At 41.0% G+C, this 18,856-nt stretch overlaps 3 long non-coding RNA genes across 3 annotated transcripts; all 3 read right to left on the bottom strand.

Annotated features, from left to right (window-relative positions):
- Window positions 4,403–5,869, bottom strand: LOC107612667. The gene is made up of 3 exons (XR_002352173.1): window positions 5,342–5,869; window positions 4,845–4,955; window positions 4,403–4,644 (listed from the first exon to the last, which is right to left on the bottom strand). It is a non-coding gene; the product is annotated as an uncharacterized LOC107612667 (long non-coding RNA).
- On the bottom strand, window positions 6,518–18,718 carry LOC110265810. The gene is made up of 3 exons (XR_002352172.1): window positions 18,487–18,718; window positions 7,013–7,082; window positions 6,518–6,926 (listed from the first exon to the last, which is right to left on the bottom strand). It is a non-coding gene; the product is annotated as an uncharacterized LOC110265810 (long non-coding RNA).
- LOC110265809 lies at window positions 16,139–18,039 on the bottom strand. Its single transcript, XR_002352171.1, has 4 exons — window positions 17,378–18,039; window positions 16,869–17,225; window positions 16,645–16,774; window positions 16,139–16,540 (listed from the first exon to the last, which is right to left on the bottom strand). It is a non-coding gene; the product is annotated as an uncharacterized LOC110265809 (long non-coding RNA).

Genomic DNA, 18,856 nt, shown 5'->3' with positions numbered 1-18,856 from the left:
GATATTTTAACTATCACCACATTAGACAACCAAGTAGAATAAGTTAGTTCTCTAATAAATCCAGCATCCAACAATCCCTAAACCTGCTTCTTGACCTTGAAAGCTCGGTCAGGCAACATCTTCCGACGTCATTGCGCAACCGACTTAAATATAGGGTCAATGGCAAGTTGGTAGGACATGAATGTGGGATCTATCCCCGGCATATCAGAGGATTCCCATGCAAATAAATCTGCATTACCTCTCAAGAAATTTTGAAGCTCCTACTTCAAGGGATAAGGTAAATCCTTGTTGATCATGGTGTACTTTTTTGTAACATCTCAAATCTGAAATTTTTTCAGATTTCCATTAGGCTCTATCCTTGGCTTTTCTTGAATTCGAGAATCCATATCAACAAGAAATATGCCAATAGAATCTTAACGACAAATTCTCTTTATTGCACTTCACAACGGCTACTCGATCTCCTCAAATAGTCGCTATCCAACCTTCTGAGGTCAAGTACTTCATGACCAAGAATTTTGTTGAAATGAACGCACACAAATCATTCAATGTCTTTCTTCTAAGGATCACATTATAAGTTGTCAAATCCTTCAAAACGACAAATTTCACTGAAACCACTTTGAATTCCACACTTTCCCCTATGGTAAATAGGAGATCAATATCCCTACCGGGCTTGATGTAATGATCTCTTAAACCTACTACTCCAGGAAGTTGTGGCTTTAAGTGTTGGTCTTTTAATCCCAATGCATCAAAAGTATTTCTGAAAAGTAAATTCAAATCCGCTCCAGTGTCTACTAGGATTCTTCTCACAATGCCATTCCCCAACTTTACATTAATTACTAGTGGCTCGTTATCATCTACCATGGTGCATTAAAAATCTTCCGATGTGAATTGTACAGTAGGGATGCTAGTTACTTTCAAAACTTCTGAACTCACTACCTTCACATCTCTTTTAACTGCATTCCTGGATTTCAACAATCCAGTTCTGCCTACGACCACATTCACAATCACTTGGGCAGTTTCATCATGAACTTTCATAGGCTTGGCATTTCTAGGGTTCCTGACCTCTCGATCTTTGTCCTCATTTTGTCGTCTGGGTGGCCCAATGTGTTAAACAAACTCAGGGAGCTTTCCATACTGAACTATTTGTTCCAATGCATCCTTTAAGTCAATGCAATCTTCAATTCTATGACCATAAGACTTGTGATAGTCACAATACTGTGACTTATTCAAAGAGGTCCTTGGTCAAATTTGCCTTGCTTTAAGGAAGATCCCTCTATAAGACACTTGCTGGTATACTTCCGTTAACGAAGTCACCAACGGTGTATATGTTAAAACCTTTCCTACACAAGGAGTTGATAGCTTTGAGGTTGCAGCTTGTCCCAAAGTTCCGACCTTGTTAGGTGATGGAACAGGAATTTTCCTCTTGGTCGCAACCATCTTCGAGACATCTACATCCCTAATATATTCCAGGAAAATCTGATGGATTTTTTTCATAGATTTCACATCTCTAGTAGTCAAGTGTCTCCGAAAATCACCTTCTAAAAATCCCGCAATAAGGAACAAAGACATAACCTTAGGGGTCCATGTATTAACCTCTAGTAAAACTTTATTAAAGCAATCCAAGTAATCTCAAATGCTTTTGCCCACCCTTTGTTCTACACCAAGTAACGAGATTGGATGTTTGACTTGAGTCCTCCTAGTCGTGAAGTGTGCTAAAAACTTCGTCTTTACATCGTCAAATGATGATATAGAGCCGGAAGGAAAAGTGTTGAACCACGCCATGGCTGGCCCAGATAATGTCACCGGAAAAGCTTTACATCTAATAACATCCCCAACCCCTTCCAAATTCATTGTTGCTTTAAACGCGTGTATATGCTCCTGAGGATCCGACTTTCCTTCGTACTTCAAGTCAATTAGCTTATCAAAGTGTTTTGGTAAGTGGACTTGAAGCACGTATGAAGTAAATGGAGTTTAAGCCATAATAATATGTTCCTGGATATCCCTATGCCTTTTAGGACTTGGACTTCTTTGCAGAGCCTGCCTCTTTCTAGACTGAGGAGAACGGAAATCAACTCTATCTTTTTTTTCGAGGGTCACGACGTTGCTCTTCCCGTCGAGGGGACTCCCTTTTATTTCTTTGGGGCGAAAGGAATTGACAACGATCCTTCTCTGGGTGGCGTCTATGTTCACGATCTAACGATCTTCTGCCACGACTATCTCGCCGATCCCTTGTATGACTCTGGGATCTAGATTGTCGTGACATGGAGTGTTCTCTGTCAATCGACACTCTAGCTCCAATGTGCAGTGTTGCATTTCTTGCATCACTTGCACATAGCCTCCTCCTAATCTTGACAAATGTTGTTCTTCAGCATTCTGAGCTAGTTGGTTCTCGAACCTAAGAGGAACTTGCTGCTGCTTGGTAGTATTAGGATCAATTTCATATCCATCTTCATAATGCTTCTCCTTTAGAGGAGTGTTTGGGTTAATAACTGATTTTAATTTGGAATCGGCCATGAAAACAACGGCGTAGGATCCCCACAGATAACGTTAAATGTTTGTACCTGAACCGAGGTTACAAGCTTATGAGATTCGGTGATCCTATTTGGCGCAGCATTGTCTCCGAGCCGGGTGGCTACCTGCAAAGACGCTCTGTTAATTAAGTTAATAGTGCTTTTTGGGTACCGAAATGATCATATGCTCACTTGTTAGGCTACCTTTCCCTTTTATTCTGTTTTTCCGGTGTAATGCTCTCAGACATTTATTGTCTTCAATATACGTTTTAAATGTCATAGTGTAGCGGTTAGACAAAATTTCAGTGTTAAATTTTTTTTTTGAAATATACCCGTTACTTAACGTATTATTGTCAGGTTAATATAAATTAAAGTTGTGATTCTTGTCCAAAACAGGTTTGAATGTCGTTAAATGGATATAGTTATAGAATGAGAGAAATGAAAAGTTAATTTATATTTAGATTAAAATATTTATTTAACTTTTTCCTAAACATATTTGAGACTCTTGACTTTATTATTAGAATGCTGTGTAAAGTCTTTAACAAGAACAGTTAGAACTATTTTGTTCTTTACACGACAAGAGAGAATAAAAGAGAAGAGATCGAAGTAATGTATTGATTATTAAATGAATATCGATTCTGTTTAATTGAATGAACCAAATCTGATATAGCCGTGCTCTACCATATTGCAGTTGGTGGCTTTCCATGAGCATGTGTAATGTGCTTGAGTAATTCATTGTCCATGACATCATTACTACCCCATCTGATTTTTTGGATACCAAAGGAGAATATGCAGTTATCACAAATTCACAATACCCTTGGCTTTGCAATATTCTCTTGGATTCTTTTGCTGCCAGGAAGGATTCATCTCCACGTGTTTGTTGTATGATTAGTATGATACGAGATTTAATTAATTTAGTAATCCAACTAATAAAATTAACGTTTGTGTATAGTTAATATAAATAAATAAAAATTAGTTGATTAACCGCAGGAGGAATAGTAGCAAAAGAGAAATGTTCAACCTTTTAGTAGAGTTGACTCCAATTGATTTTGTAAGACCCAAGTCGTGGCATTGCTCCATTGAAGCCCATACGCCCTTCATGTCAAATGGCACAAATTCATGTTCTTCGTAAGGAAATTTCTTTGGCTTTGCACTCATTGGACAATGTGTAGAAATTAATTTAAGCGAAAGCATTAATTAGTATGTTAAAAGTTGTAATTTTTATAAATAATTACAATTAAGTCACAATAGAAGTTTTTTTTTTTTTATTTGGTCAAGAGCCACAATAGAAGTTTAAATTATAATAAACTTCCAACACAATGGACCAAGTAAGGATCCAAGTTTTCTAATCCAAGACTCCTGCAGGCTGCATGCATCATCCAAAATTTATCACTATTATTAGTTAGAGCTTGTGTCTTGTTTTATTTATTTGCTTTTAGGTGGCAGTTATTGCCACGCCATTTGAGACCTTCTCTTTTGAATTCTGTATATCAATTTTAAATTTGACAAATATAAAAACTTGATTTCATTATGTGTTAATTTGTTTCATTGATTAAAAAGACAGTTTAATGTATAACAGCCGCAATAATATGTCATTAAGGTTGCTAATAATAAGAGTATGCAATGTAAGTGGTAGCTCCTAATCTGCGTCAACAGATACCCTGCGTCCTGCAAGTGACCAGAGCGAAACTGTTCATCTCGGCTAGCACCCTCGCCCACAGGCCACAGCAGATAGCAGCAAATCACATATCTCACTCCCCATTTTCGAATACACCAATCTGCAACAGATGACCTTTCTCACAGCATACTTCAAAATAGAAACACCTTAGATTGCTAGGGCACACCTTTATTTTTATTTGATTGTAAACTAAACAAATCATACCTTCATAACTAATTGATGCAACGCAAATACCATCCTATAGTGTCATAAATTTGCACTTCAGAATAATCATTGTGTACATGAATGATAATAAAAAAGGGGATCTCCTTTTATAAATTGGCATACCAATGGAGTCATGGAATTGGTGTCTCCCTGAAGTGAGTCTCATCAAATAATATGAAATATATATTCTCAATTTCAATTTTTGTGGTCCTCCATGGAAGTTGCAATCCTCCATATCTCTTGAGTGTTTGGCTGCACAAGATATTAAAGTAGTTACTTATGATGATGCACTTCCTTGGATTTAAGGAGAAAAATTCTCGCAATTTTCAGCTATGAAAAACAATATAATGGGGTCAAAACAATAGCACCCCAAAATTATAGGTGACAATGCACAGGTCTTCTATAAGAATTAATCCGTATTTTTTTTCAAGTAACACGTATATAAGAATTACCTTGCAAGAATAACCTATGAGCAACTGATGTTACGAGCTTTCTGCCAATTTGCACACTGAAGAAAGTGCTCAATAGCTTTTGGCAGATCACCATTATGACTAATAAATTGCCTGTATCACAACAACAAAATTCAATGAGTTAAGAGCTTGTATTACTAACATATCATTCAATAGAGCCCCCAAAATTCTTCAAGCATTATTGAATTCAATGATCAGTGAGGAACATCAGGAAAACAATTAATGCAGTTTTACGCAAAAGATGGTTGTAATGAGCACTTCTATTTATGTCTAAAGTGTGGGTGCATTGTAAGTGCGGCTAGTTCGTGTGGTTTTTCTGTCAAATATCATCAGTTTGAAACTCAACAAGTAAAAGCATCTGTACCAGAAGATGCTTGTAAGAGAAAGATGGGGTTGAATGGGTACTCTAAAACAAATTATGCACATTGTGGACATTGCTTCATAAATAAATAAAATAATTAAGGATATATGATGCACACCAGTGCCTCATGAATCCATTCTGAAGGAATGCCTAAATCCTCAATGAACTGTTGCTGAGATTCATCTGAACTCCAAATTTCGCAGTACTGGAACAATATCTCCCGAATCGAATTCACATGAAGAAATTGACAATCTTCTCGAACGGGCGAACGAAGGACCACATATATGGCCCAATGGCATTTCCCTAAGCTCAAAAGCTGAGACACGAACCCCATGTCTAGAACATGAAGATCATTAGAGTTGATAACACCCACTGCTTCCAAGACTGCATGTTGATGCCATATCATGTAATAATCAAGTGGATCAGGGGTTGAAGAGAACGCACTAAACATAGCCTTCAAAAAGCTAAATTCTCTCTGCTAGAATGAAATGTCAAAGTGTTTATCTGCATTCCAGCTGATAGCCTCTTCTGATGGTCCTTCATCAATAAAAAGTGGAACAGGATATGGAGCCCTTCCCTCATCAAGAAAATGCTTATATGTCCGAAAAGCAGTGCAGTGCATCATGAATATTTCCTGCAAGCAATTCATATAGCCTCACTCTGTCGTTTTCAATGAAACTAAAATCCAGACATTTCTTTCTCCAAATATCTAGTTGCTTTGAAATGTCAGAGCGATTCACAGTAGAACCACAAACAAGCCAGCCTCACATCTCCTTTGGAAGCTGCCAGTTGCACTGCTTCATCTAGTTGCCGACCAGTGAGGAATACAAAAATATGTTGTAGATAATCAGAGTCATTTAGAGAGGTTATTTGGTTTTGAACATATTAAGAAACACTCATAAGTGGGAGTGCTTCTTGGTCAACATCTTGATAAACTTCCTTCATATCTTCCTCGTTGTCAGCACCCAAACATTCTACTTGACCTTTTTGTTTTCTATGGAAGAAAAGAACTCTAATTAAATCCCAGGTCATTACTTGGTGTGTTAAACCCAAGCGTGTAGTGGAAGACAACCCTGGTACAGTCAATTGCCTCTCAATAATCCGACAACATTGTACAATTCGCTTCAAGCTTTAGAAGTTTCAATTTGCAAGGACCAATTCTAACGAAATTGTCAAAAGCAACTTTCTCCAAACTGACAATAGATGATAATATCTTGTACTCACTACCACTTCCTACAGGTCCACCATCCAACTTGGAATGACTTGCCCATAAATAGAGCTGCATCTACAGTAGGTCTTCGGAGGCATTCCCTTATGTTGCTGAACCTTCAAAATAGACCCAGGAGAATTTGCATCAAAACTCCCATGTTTATATTCAAGTAAAGGAAATGGAGTTTTCCTTGCAATTGGTGGAGTAGATCTATGGGGCATTGCCTGAGCAGAATTTTGCAAAGGCCTTGCATATTCCTTACTGATGGGATGCTTTATTACTCAATTCCTCATGAGGAAACATCAATAATCTCATTTCTCTCATTTTAACAGGGTCAAGCCTTAGATGAGCTGGATCACCTAGGATCCCGAACAAAGTCTCTCGTTTTCCAATGTTTCATGAGTTACCAAATTGAAGAGAAGGCCCTGCAGAGGGTAACCACCACCTTGATTCTCAGTGCCATACTTAAAGCAATCCGTAGCCAACTTCCTCACTGAAGTGTATATTGAACATTATGTCAATTATCAACCCTGAGGCACAAACTAAATCAATAGAGACAAACAAAAAAAGCAAACTCACCTATCTCCATCTGCTTGGAACTAATAGAGATCAAACCTTCAATTCGACAAACACTATAACGCTGAAAATGCTGCAAGCATCATACAGATTAAAGGATTAAAAGAACCAACAATTAAGCATCCTTAAATTGTTAAATTCCAGCCATTATAGGATAATGAATGAAAAGGAGGAATTAATTTCTATACACCAATGATGTAAAATAAGTTTTACACTATCAACAAATGAAATTCCAAGAACGTGCTAAATCATTATAGGTAACGATACATTACAATAAACTACCCACCATAATTTCTCACTTTCCTGTAATTTGAATGGTTAACAACATAAACCATAAGTGCATAGAAATTAATCTTAAATGCAAATACACCTTAGCTGTCCTTGTTGAATTATGTAATTTTCTAAGTTTCATGACATTCAAGTTCGGATTCATCTGTCATGAGCTGTTCATTGCTGATAATGCCTTAGCAAATGAAATTATTAGAAGAAATAGCACCACTCAAAATATAAAAAATAGACTTGTTAATACCATGGCCCGAGCTTCTAAGCCGGAACCCATGAAGGCAAAAAGGGCTGAGTTCAGAGGAAGGCCCTCCAATCGCTAGCCGACCTCTTCTAAGAGGTCGGACACCCACCAAAGAGCCCGCGGCTCCGAGCACCCGACACGGCGAGGTCACTGCTCCTAGAAAGCGGTGATCAAAAGGATAAGATCTCAACAAACTCTCAAGATATAAGATAAGATAAGATTATCGCCTCTAGGGAGGTCATTACACTCTACTATAAATACGCTGGAACCCCAGGTATAACTCACGTTCTACTCTATCAAAAACCTGCCTAAAGCCCTTGCTAACTTAAGCATCGAGTCTCTTACAGGTACCACCCCCCAACCTCCTCACGAGGAACTCGGAATAGGCGGCACCTCGGCATCAACAAGTCGGACGCTGCCACTCGAAGCGATCCAGACCTCACGTTCAGACCCGACTCGACGTTTCAGGTAACCCTCGGAACATTGGTGCCATTGCCGGTGACCTGGAAGTCACCTCACGACCATGGCGGACAGATAACCCGACGATGGTCATATAGCATCTGAACCCGAGGAAGGAGCATAGATGGAGGACCACAACGTCGTGCTCCCCCCTCCACCGCCACACCACGGGGAGACTCCCCCGGAAAAACCTCACCCAAAGAACTCTCATTCTGACGCACGCCACCCTGGGGGGAACACACCCCCAGCGGCAGAGATACTAAGCATGGTCCACGGACAGCAATATCGCTTAAGGCAGCTCGAATGCGAAGCCGAGCAACAACGAGAGGCTGAACGGGAATTAAGAAGAGAAGTCAAGTGGCGCAGAGAGTTAGAAGAGAAGCTCCAAAAGATGGAAACCAATCTCCGAGCCCGGACTACACGACCGGGACGGGACAACAGTCCTTTAGGAGGGCAAGACCTGTTCACTAAAGAAATTATGAAAGCCAAAGTCCCCAGAAATTTTAAGCCATCTGACATGGACCGCTACGACGGGACATCCGACCTAAGCTATCACCTAAGCAATTTCAGAAGCAGAATGTACCTGGCCGACGCTTCCGATGCGACTCGCTGCAAAGCCTTCCCAACCACCTTAATGAAGGCGGCCATGAAGTGGTTCGACGCTCTACCCCCCATATCGGTCACTAGTTTCGATGACCTGGCCAGAAAATTCTTGACCAGATTTTCCATCCAAAAGGACAAAACGAAGCACGCCCCAAAAGTGCTAGGAATAAAACTAGGAGACAAGAAAAGCCTCCGAAATTACATGGAGAGATTCAACAAGGCTTGCCTGGAAAACCAGAGCCTGCCAACTGAAGCAGCAATCATGGGATTGGTCAACGACTTGAAAGAAGGACCGTTCAGCCAGTTTATATCCAAGTGACATTCGTCCTCTTTAATGAAGTGCAGGAAAGAGCGAAAAAATACATCAACATGGAAGAGAATTCCTAGCTAAGAGAACCCCCCTCAAAGTCCAACTTGTCATATTCACCTCGGGATAGAGACCGAGAACCCAAAAAGAAGGAAAAGCCCAGCTCAGAGAAACTCCGGAAGTACCACAACTACACTCCCCTTAGGGTCTCCCTAGTGGACGTCTACAGAGAAATATGCCGTACAGAGAAAATTTTACCGTCCCGTCCGATCAAACACAAAAAAACCGGAAGTCGTTGAGTACTGTGAATACTATAAACTCTACGAACACTCCACCAACGAATGCTACGAGCTGAAGAACGCCATAGAAAAGCTAGCCAGAGAAGGCCAGCTTGATAGGTATCTAACAGACAGGTCGGACGATCCGAAGAAGCGAAGAAGGGAAGAAGAGGAGGGACGACCACAACACCCTCCTCTCACCCCAGAACGTCACATCCACATGATTAACGGAGGGTTCGCAGGGGGAGGAATAACGAAATCCTCACGAAAAAGACACCTCAATGAGGTATATCAAGTCAGAAAAAATAGCCAATGAACCGACCTGCCCACCATCACTTTTACAAAGGAGGATGCGTAGGGCCTGTCGCCCGGACATGACGATCCCGTGGTGATAACCATAATCCTAGCCAACGCAAACCTCCACCGCACCCTGATAGATTAAGGAAGCTCTGTCGACATCCTGTTCAAGTCTGCCTTTGACAAACTCGGACTAGAAATAAAGGACCTAAAAGCGTAACCATAGCTTATTCGGACTTGGGGACACCCCTATCCGACTTTTGGGATACATCTCGTTATATACTACCTTTGGAAAGGGCATGCAGTCAAGGACCTTAAGCATCGATTACATTGCAGTCGACATGAACTCGGCCTAGAATGCCCTAATAGGATGGACAACCCTAAACAAGTTGGCCGCCGTTGTCTCTACCCCTCTCCACGCATGAAGTTCCCCACGGCTGAAGGAATTGCCACTGTAAAGGGGGACCAAAAGCTCGCAAGAAAATGCTATAACGAGAGCCTTAGCTTGAAAACCAATTCAGGAGGAAAGGAAGTCAACACCATCGAGTTGGGAGGAACCCAAGTTCATGATGAGCTGCGCCCCCGACCTGAAGGCGAAACCGAAGAGGTCCAAATCGAAAACGCCCCCGACAAGACGACAAGCATAGGGGCGAACTTAAAAGAAAGCCTAAAAGAACAATTCATCGACTTACTAAGAAAAAATTCCGACCTATTTGTCTAGAAAGCCTCTGACATTCCTGGCATAGACTTCGACCTGATGTGCCACAAGCTTGCCGTATACCCTGGCTCCCGACCTGTTCAGCAGAAGCGCAGAAAGCTCAGACCCGAGCGGACATAGGTGCTGGAGGAACAAGTGCAGGCCTTGCTGGAGGCAGAATTCATAAGGGAGGTAAAATACTCACTTTGGCTAGCCAACGTCGTATTGGTGAAGAAACCAAATGGGAAATGGAGAATGTGCGTGGATTACACTGACCTTAACAAAGCCTGCCCCAAAGATACCACTTCCAAGCATCGACGCTTTAGTCAATGCAGCTTCAAGCTACAAGTATCTTTCCTTTCATGGATGCCAAATCAGGATACAACCAAATCCTAATGCACATACCCAATCAAGAAAATACCTCGTTCATAACCCCAAAGACAAACTACTGCTATGTAGTAATGCCTTTCGGATTAAAGAACGCGAAAGCCACATATTAACGACTAATGAATAAAGTATTCTCCCCCCACATAGAAAAACTAATGGAAGTCTATGTGAACAACATGCTCGTTAAAACTCAAGAAGACAAGACGCTGCTATCCAACCTCTCTGAGGTATTTTCCACCATAAGAAAATACGAGATGAGATTAAATCCTACAAAATGTACCTTCGCAGTAGAGGCTGAAAAGTTCTTGGGGTTTATGCTGACCCAAAGAGGTATAGAGACAAATCCGGACAAATGCCAGGCTATACTCAACATGAAAAGCCCAACCTACATTAAAGAAGTACAATAGCTGAACGAAAGACTGGCAGCCCTATCCAGATTCTTAGCTGGATCGGCTCTAAGATCACTCCCCTTCTATTCACTCCTAAGGAAGGGAAAACAATCCAAGTGGACTCCGGAGTGCGAAAAAGCCTTCCAAGACTTCAAAGCATTCTTGGGGCAATCACCCATTCTCACCCAACCTACTAAAGGAGAAGAACTCGTGTTGTATCTAGCAGTCAGAAGCCGAGCAATAGCATCAATCCTGGTCCGAGAAGACGATAAGGAGCAACAGCCCATCTACTTCGTCAGCAAATCCCTACAAGGGGCTGAGCTGAACTATCAGAAAATAGAAAAATTTGCTTATGCCCTCATCCTTACATCCCGAAGGCTCCGTCCGTACTTCCAGGCTCACACCATTAAGGTCCGCACTAATCAGCCAATGAAGCACATCCTACAAAAGACAGACCTGGCAGGGAGGATCCTACAATGGGCAGTGAAACTGTCCGAGTTCGACCTCAAGTATGAAACTCAGACATCCATCAAATCACAATATTTGGCCGACTTCGTCGCCGAATGCACCGATAGCCCAGAGGCGCCCATCATCTGGAGCCTATAGGTTGACAGCTCGTCAAACAAAGCCGGAAGCGGTGCAGGCGTCATACTGGAAAGTGACCAAGGGACGCGGATAGAACTATCCCTAAAGTTCGAATTCCACGCCTCCAACAACCAAGCAGAATACGAAGCCTTAGTGGTTGGCTTGAAATTGGCTAAAGAAGTTGGAGCGGTAAAAATAACAGTCTTCAGCAACTCACAAGTAGTAACCTCACAAATCAATGGGAACTACCAGGCCAAAGACCCCACAATGAAAAAGTATCTGGGAAAAACCCTAGAACAACTCAAACACTTTAAGGAAAGTGAGGTCTGACACATAACTCGGAAACATAATGCCCGGGCAGACGCTCTTTCAAAGCTAGCCAGCACCAAACCAGGGGGAACAACAGAAGCCTCGTCCAAGAGGCCCTACAGTCTCCATCAATTTCTAAAGAGGAGGAAGTACTAAACATATCCAATCAACACTTAGGGTGGATGACCCCCATAGTCAATTACCTCAAGTTTGAGATCCTCTCCCCAGAAGAAAAGGAAGCAAAAAGGCTCAAAAAAGAAGCACAAAACTACACGTTGGTCCACGACGCCTTATACAAAAAATGGATCTCAACACCCCTACTAAAATGCGTTCCGGCCTCCGACACAAAGGAAGTCTTAGAAGACGTTCATAGTGGCATACGCGGAAACCACCTAGGAGCTCAGGCCCTAACCAAAAAGGTCATCCGAGCCGGCTGAAGAACTCATCAGTGTTACCTCGCCCTGGCCTTTCGTAAAATGGGGACTTGACCTACTTGGACCATTCCCACCAAGACCAAGCCAAGTCAAGTACCTCATAGTAGGGGTCGACTACTTCACCAAGTGGATTGAAGCGTAGCCCTTAGCCACTATCACCGCTCAAAGAAGTCGGAAATTTCTGTACAAAAATATTGTCACAAGGTTTAGAGTTCTTCACTCCATCACCACGGATAACGGGACCCAATTTACCAATTCGAGCTTTAAGAACTTAGTGGCCAACCTAAAGATCAAGCACCAGTTCACCTCAATAGAACACCCCAGGCCAATGGACAAGCCAAAACAGCAAACAAAGTCATATTGGCCGGGATAAAACCCTGACTACAAGATGCAAAGGGAGCCTGGGCAGACGAGCTCCCTCAAGTACTATGGGCATATCGGACCAGCCCACATTCTACAACAGGAGAATCACCATTCCGACTTGCTTAGGAAATGGAAGCAATGATCCCCGTTGAAATTAACGAAGGGTCACCTAGGGTCGTGTTCTATAACGAAGGACTCAACCCCCAAGCACAAAGAGAAGAGCTCAACCTGCTCCCAGAAGTCCAAGAAAGAACTCGGATAAGAGAGGAAGCCTTAAAGCGTCGAATGGCTCTAAGATACAACCAAAAGGTGTTCAAGAGAAGCTTTTCCACCAATGACCTCATTCTAATCCAAAACGACATCGGGACGCAGAAGTTGGGAGAAGGGAAGTTGGCTGCAAATTGGAAAGGACCTTACAGGGTCACCGAGGTCCTAGGCAAGGGTTACTATAAGGTGTCCGACCTCCAGGGGGAGCTCCCGAGGTCCTGGCACGCCTGCAACCTGAGAAGTTATTATAGCTAGAAGGCCTTGAACTAAGGTGTACTCTTTTTCCCAACAATGAGGTTTTTTAATGAGGCACCAGGACAAAGCTGAGGGGCATTTAAGCCTTAGTAACCGTCTCTATAAAAGACTGGCACACCTTAAATAAATTTTTATTTTATTTATCTCTCTTTGAAAGTTTCCTATTTCAAACGCATTAATTTAAGCTCGAAAAACCAAGTGAAGAGCCCGACCCCAGTGCTCTTCCAACACACCAACAAAAGCCTTATCCACCTCATCTAAATTTTCTAAGGTATACTTAACCACCACTAGGTTCTCTTGCCAACAAAGGGGGAAGGAAGGCTCATCACTCTCGTCCAAAAAGAAAGGACGGACATCATCTACAACTCAGACTTTAAAATAATAGCTTTTGAAGTCATGAAAAGACTCATCGAAGATTGAGAACATGTGTAGAAAGAGACTGAGGGAAGGTCGGACACCTAACTCTCGACATAGAAGTTGAAAAATTTTCATGAACTCCCAAGAGTTAGGGTGAAGTTGGGAAGGCGCTACATTGCAAGTCCAAAGGATCTCGGTCTCAAACTCAGTAAAAGGAAGGGTAATACCCAGTTTGGTGAAAAAATAATCGTACGCATAAAAAAACGGATGCTCAGACCCCTCTAAGGGAGGAAAGCAAACCCTCTCCTCAGGGTTAGGGGAAACTAACTTATAATCCTTCTTGTTCTCCCTATTATCACATATCCTATGGAACCTACGAAACTGCTTGCAATATTCCCGATCTACCACAGTCACACAACAAAGAACTATAGAATCTACCCAATCACGAAGACCCGGGAGAACTTTGGTGAACATATTTGTCAGAACCCTACGAGACATAAAGCTATACCTACAAGAACAAGCAACAAAGAAATCATTACCATAAAACAAGGGGTGTACGCGGATCGGATCAGATCGGATATGGCCGAAAATTAGATCCGATCCGCACAATTTTCATCAGATCAGATCGGATATGATATCCGCGTTTTTTAGTGTCAGATCCGATCCGATCCGATATGCATATTTGCGGATTGGATCGGATATTGGGTATATCCGCATAATTGAACATTCTCTTTGTAATCATATTTCTATGTAAAAGAAATTCAATAAAAATATTTCTTTCACACTTTTAAACCTATTTATTCCAAAAATATTTTTAATAATTTTTTTCTAAATAACAAAAATAAAATAAAACAATATATAAATAATAACTACTAACTAAAACATACAAACAAGTAAATATAATACTAAATATATATATATATTTACTTTTTTTAATTATTATTGTAGGGATCTGCGGATCCGCGGATCGGATACGCGGATGCAGAGCTGATATCCGCGATCCGATCCGTAAAGAGTGCGGATCAGATCCTATCCGATCCGATCAGACTGCGGATCGAATCTATCCGTAATTTTTGGATCAGATGTGGATATTTACTGCAGATTTACGGATACGATCCGATCCATGAACACCCATACATAAAACAAGTCGGGCAGGGGCAAAGAAACAGGGTAACTCCCAAGATTATCAAAAGTCAGCATTTCTACCAAAAGAAAAATAGCCACCCAGCTAAAAGGCACCCCCACCTTGTGACGTCATCACACCGCACCGGAACAAGAGAGGTGTTGAAACACCAACGAATACGAACAGCCAAAACACAAACAAACACAGCCCCATAAGAGAGGTGTTGAAACACCAAAAAAAAACCTTTCTTTCACCAGGCACATCGCCACAAAAAACACAAATTTTCGAAGACAAAAAAGGTGAGCAAAAGAAGCAAAGCAAACAACCAGCCAAGCAAAGCAAAAAATCCCTTTTAAAGAAATACAAAAAAGCTATCGTCGAAAAAAGGATCCGACGAATAGGAAATTACTACTAGCATCTACCAATATCAAAACAAGGCAAAATCTTCAAACCAAACATTCACCAGAGATCACCCTAAGGACAATAAGAAAACAAGGAAAGAAAAGTACCAATCTGAGAGGGAGCCAAAAAAGAGAGCACACCAAACAACAGTGTCACGTACGTTCCTCTCCAAGAAGGAAGACTCCAAAAAATCCAAGAAAGATATAATCTTGGAAGCTGAGGCAGTCGAAAAGGAACAAAAAGAAAATTTGCTACCAAAGGGAAATGGAAGGAAGAAGCGTCGTAGAAAATGAAAGGAGAAAAAGAAGAAGAAGGGGCGCCAGGACCTTTATAAACGCCGAAAGAGTAAAACGGCGAAGGAATAAGAACCCAATTCAAAAGCTTTAAAAGCGCTCGCAAGAATCAAGGAAACTGTCGCGCCAATCTAGCCCTACATTTAAAGTGGGGCAACATTTCGAATTTCAAAACCAGCAAAGGACCAAGTCGCCCAACCTGCTCGAGGAAGAAGTGTCCGACGAAGACAAAGTCACGAAATACTTGAGCTCGATCTATGAAAATATCAAAGTTCAAGCCGGGGTACTGTTCATACCATAGACCGAACTTCTAAGCCAAGACCCTTGAAGATAAAAAGAGCGACTTCGGAGGAAGGCCCTCCAATCGCTAGCCGACCTCTTCTAAGAGGTCGAACACCCACCAAGGAGCCCGCGGCTCCGAGCACCCGACACAGTGAGGTCACTACTCCTAGAAAGCGGTGATCAAAAGGATAAGATCTCAACAAACTCCTAAGATATAAGATAAGATAAGATTATCGCCTCCAGGGAGGTCATTACACTCTACTATAAATACGCTGAAACCCCCAGGTATAACTCACGTTCTACTATACTAAAAACTTGCCTAAAGCCCTTGCTAACTTAAACATTTGAGTCTCTTGCAGGTACCACTCCCCAACCTCCTCACGAGAAACTCGGAATAGGCGGCACCTCGGCATCAACATGTCGGACGCTGCCACTCGAAGGGATCCGGACCTCACGTTCAGACCCGACTCGACGTTTAAAGTAACCCTCGGAACAAGACTCAAGTCATGAACACAATTGAACAAATAGCTTAGTGGTAATAAGATCTAAGAAGTATGCAATGTTCTACCATCAATCTTCCAGAAGACATACTAGATATTGATTATTCATTCAAAAACAAAATTATATACTAATAATTCGCACCTTAATTGTTTGCTGATTATTCGTTCAAAAACGTGAAGAAGCATATTCTAGAATATATAAAATGATGAGAAACATATGCAGAAGCACTTATGATATGCATGCCAAATGTGTTCTGCTATTCCTAATTCAGTTTTAATCCAAACATTACTGCTAGAGCGTGTGGCAGGAACATCATGGTTCTGCTTGCCCTCGTATGTCACAGATTTAAGGTCATGTGATGCTCTCTCAACGTGTTTCCTCACAGTGCAGCCTACATTGGTGCACCTGAAGTAACTCCTGCAGCAAAACAAAAACAGGCCAACCCAAGTTCAGCTTTGCAAGTTGCATGAAGATGAAGGGGAATAAGAGAGCAACGAAATAGTTAAGAGGAGAATGGCTACCTCGGGTTGTGATTTCCTCCACTGATAACCATCATCAAGGATGTCTACTTCGATGGTACTTTGTACAACTATAGGTTCATGAATACCTTTAGTAGCTCCACTCAACTCTGTTGCATATGATTCCAGTTTTCTGAGAATTAAATAGTTGATTTCACTTAGGTAAATAATAGTTTCTGAAACTATTTTTATTCAAAAAAAAAAAACAAAGAAGCAACGTCAAGTACCATCTTTCAGATTCTGATTCATCTCCTTCCCCATCATAACCGAATGATATACTACCATGTGTACCTCGATGGCTCGATCATCATCATCTTCATTAGAAAAAGTAAGAGTCATCCACCGCATCTCCCGAGTCTTGTTGAGTAACGTTTTGAGCCTGTGAGTTGGTGGATTGGTTGCAATACTCAAGGGCAACAGATGCTGATGATGTCACTTCAAGGTTGTCAATCTTCCAATTAGAAGCTCTGACTACATTCCCCTTCTGTAAATGGGCCCAGCCCGGCTCTCCATCGATGCCAAGATGAGAGGTTTATCTCAAATCTAGCTGCCATGGTAATGCTGGATTTGAAGATACTGGAAGACTGAAATTGGTACAACAATAAGACCAAAAAGAAAAAAAAAAAGGTACAACAATAGAAAAATAAAAAAAAAAACAAAAAAATCAAAGACATGAAAAACAGCTGTAATCACAATCCAACACCATAATCAAGAGACAGGAACTGAGAATAAGAACCTTTTTCAACATAGAGAATCCAGATGAAGAAGGCGGCGGAGATGGCGTAGAGAAAAAGAATTCCAACCTTCTTGTGGCCACAAACTTGCAGATCCAACGGAAGAGCCTATCTTTCACCATCTTGGACGCCTTTCGTGCCAACGCTGCTTAAATAGGAGACACTCTGCTTTCAAGCAGATACTCATAACTCCAAGAAGAACAAAGACAATGACATTATACCCTCAAATCAACATCAACACATGCCTCTCTCCCTCCTCCTCATCATTCTCCAAAACACCCTTCAATCTTCCAATGCTTACACCCTACAACACAGAAAACTCTCAATGGCTGATTTTCAACGACCATCAACTTTGCAAATTGGGATTTAATTAGCAATGCCACTCACTATTCGATTTACTTTTTGGGCATTCAACACGCAAAAGAGCATCCAAAAGTAATAATAAAATGGTAGGAATAAAAATGGAGTCAGGCTTATGGAGGAAAATTGCAGATTGATTGTTGAAAGAGTTGTGCGGGAAAGTTGGCGCCCAATTTACTGCTTTACTTTGCTTTTTGTCTATATCTACTATATCTTATTTTATGTTTGAATTTTGAATCAGCAAGACACTTGTCAACCATTCAAATAAAACACTGTCGACTATATAGGTTGGACACTTGTCAAACAATGAACTACCTACTACTTTATCATCATTATCATTGTCATTGTTATTATATATTAATAGATAAATAGATAGATAGATAGATGATAGATTAATAGATAGATAGATTTTGTTCGGTCTCATCATGCCAATCTACAGCTATATATACCTTGGGTTCACATTTGTCTGTGTCATTTGCCTACCTAATAAATAGGGGAGAGTATGTAACACAAACTAAAATATAATGCTGTGTTTCTGATTTCTCAACCTAAAATTCAAGTAGTGTCAAAATACTTGAGATCGATATTAGACAAAGTTACTTGTTTTCTCTTTTTTTTAAAAGGTATTTGGGATGAGAGGGCATTCTAAAGCAATACAAACGTAAATGAAGAAAAAAAACGAGTAAAATCTAAAAGCATGAGAAGCACAATGTATAAAAAGTAGCCACAACAATAGTGATAAACGACATACCAAGATAGGTAACGTAGTCTGAGATTTACAAACTCAAGGGTGCCAGTTTTAAGTTGAACTTAAAAGTTTATTAATGGACATTAAAAGAAGGGGCAAGTGCCATAGTTGTTACTTGTAACTTGTAAGGTAATAGAAAGTACGGGCCAGTGAAGTTACAAGCATAATCAAAGAACCACAATCCTACAATCACCAAGTAAAACTAAAACACAAGAATAGAAATTGAAATCGTATTTCTGTGCCTAGCGTGAATAGCATAATGAAAATTGAATGTATTTTGAAGGGCAGATCTGTGAGAATAGAAAACCTAAACCCTAGAAATGTATGGGAATGGATGGTGGAGGGGAAGGAGGGTACTTGAAAGAATACTTAA

The sequence above is a fragment of the Arachis ipaensis genome, chromosome B08 (genome assembly GCF_000816755.2).
Source record: "Arachis ipaensis cultivar K30076 chromosome B08, Araip1.1, whole genome shotgun sequence".
Lineage (NCBI taxonomy): Eukaryota > Viridiplantae > Streptophyta > Magnoliopsida > Fabales > Fabaceae > Arachis > Arachis ipaensis.
This window is presented reverse-complemented; position numbering and strand designations above follow the sequence as displayed.